Here is a 2,723-nt window from a genome sequence, read left to right on the forward strand (position 1 = left end):
GTCTGAGGGGGAAGATTGCGAGGTTTTATGGAGTTCTTGAGTCCGACGTTGTACCAATGGGCTATAGGAATGGTGGTTTACGTACTTCAGAATTGAGGACTGTTGTTCAGCGAGGGAACGAGCATGACTCGTTATGAGCTTACCTCTTGATTTTATTGGGTCATACTCTTTTCATGGATAATAGTGGTGATAGGGTGAACGCTCAGTTGTTGCCCTTATTTGATAGTCTTGATCGGGTTGATTCCTATGCTTGGGGTGCCACTTGTTTGGCTTATTTGTACCGATAGTTAGGGATAGCATCGCGCCGAGATAGTACTGGTGTTAGTGGGTGTCTACCGTTACTCCAGGCATGGATACGAGTACTTTCCCAAGTTCCGACCCGGCGCCGAATTCTTTCTTGAGGACCGACCTCTAGTCGAGGCTTGGGCCCGCTTGCCTCGGGCTAAGGGTGATTCTGAAACTTTTCAGATGTATCGCCATAGTTTGGACGATCTTAGGTCGAAGCATGTCCGATGGTTGCCCTACGGGAACCGTCCCCAGGTGTCTTCCAGGGTATCGCTTTACTCCGGTTTTATCAGACATCTTGATATAGTAGAGGCGTACCAGCCTGATCGGTAAATGCGTCAGATAAAACTCGGAACCCACAATGCCCGTCATCTCCAACACCCACCCAACCATCGAAGTGACCCCAAAGGACCTCAGGAACACGCCACCGTTTGGTCCATTATGATATAAGGCCAATAGTAAAGTTCCTTTCCAACGGAGCACCGAGAGCTCCTGATTCGAAATCACCATGTCTTTGTTGTGATGGTGGTGCATTTGTTGAACCGTCAGTACTTGGTGTCCCGAACTTCCTTTGTATATGCTCGAAACCTGACTTGGTTCTAGTTGTAGAACCTCTCATACGGGCCTTCAGATGCTCATTGATAGGGGATAGCAAAATGTCTTGGTCCTCCGGGTGGGAGAAGTCATGCAACAAGTCTATGTCTGCCCTTGGATAAACCGGGTCACTGTTTCTCACACCATCAACTAATTCCTCAAACAAATCACCATCATTTTTCGGCATTTGTTGAGGACTATCATATACCAATGTCTTCCAAAAGACATGAACATCCTCAAGATGGATCCTCCTACCTCTTTTCTTCAATGAAACCAACTTGTATGCACAAGGTAATCCATGAGTCGTTCGTAGCACGTGTCCACATTAATCCTCTACCCCGATATCCAAACCAAGGCCTCTCAAAAATTATTTCTCCATTATCTTTATGGCCATAGTAGACACGTTCCTTTGCAATAAGGAGAAAGTACGAGATGTTAACCTTAGTCTACTCATTGAATCTTCGAGCTCTTTTTCAATCTTAGAGTGTTGACCTTCTAGCATGCCGTGGATACAGGACCACATGGTATCAAGTGTGAGATGACTGCTTTTCAACCAAGCCTTCAATAGAGAATAGGCTGACTCAACACAGGAAGTTGCCGTTTTACCAAGATGGAAGCACTCGTTTGTATAACATAATACAAACTTCGCCGCGTGCTCACCCCTAGTGCTCCTGATATAATCGGCCAAAATAGGCCACTTAATACAGAAGATCCTCCACCAACGCTGGAACTCTTGCTCGGTAGGTGCATCGATCACATGACACCAACCCGATTCTGGATTTGTCATGACATATTTCTTGTACTCTCGGATTTATAAGTAGTGACAACTTCAGCATTGATGGCTTTGTTCACGTGCCATCGACACAACAAATGATCAACCCCGGAATATATTGCTTTAAGAGTGTTGATCAAACTCAATTCCCGGTCGGTGACAAAAACAGAAGGGGATACTCCCCTGATATCTAAAATGTCACCTAACTTCTTTAACAGCCACTTGTAACACTCCTCGGACTCGGTAGGAATCATCGAACATGCAATTAAGAATGACGATCCGGTGGGTGTGACACTAACCATCTCAATGACTGGATTATTGTACATGTTAGTAAAACATCGAATCCATGATAACCATGTAAGGATAAGCCCGGAACAACTTTACAGAATCAGGATGTGCCATGAAAATATGTGTGATCTCTTTACTCTCGGAATTAATCTCATGCCAATGTACGTATTTCGCTTCTACCGCTAGAGCCAACATTTGCTGAACGGTGTTTCTTTCACCCTCTAACTTCTTGCCTAATTTTCCTTGTCTCATTATATATCTGGGTTCTTGACGGTTGAGGTTTTTCGGGGGTTTTCAAATGAAGACCATTTTTAATATCCCTCGGTAGAACCCCGACCATAGTTTGTTGCGTAACATATGCCTTCTCCACCGCGTCCAATCCCGGGAAGTGCTGATCCCCATCCTTATAAACTGCTACATTGTGGTTGTGTATTCCATCACCCTCGAAGGTTACAATGTTCCAAACTATCGTCACTTGATCATTTTTAGACACGAAATTTTGCACGGCATGATTATGGAACTTGCATGAACACTTCTGCGACCTCCTTGCTTTTTCGAGATCATCCATTGTCGGGGGGTAACCCATGTCTTTTACAATCGAAAATAACTTGCCAACAACCTGTTTTCTTTTCTATTTTTGTTTCTTTATTTGGTTTAACCAAAGCAAACCCATTCTCGAACGCAACTTTATTAGCCCAATTGAAAGCATCGTCAAGAGTTTTGAAATCTAAAGTAGTCACAAACAACAGGTTGTAATCAATTGAATTCTCGTCAAAACTCTCCC

This window comes from Silene latifolia, chromosome 11 (assembly GCF_048544455.1).
Source record: "Silene latifolia isolate original U9 population chromosome 11, ASM4854445v1, whole genome shotgun sequence".
Classification (NCBI taxonomy): Eukaryota; Viridiplantae; Streptophyta; class Magnoliopsida; order Caryophyllales; family Caryophyllaceae; genus Silene; species Silene latifolia.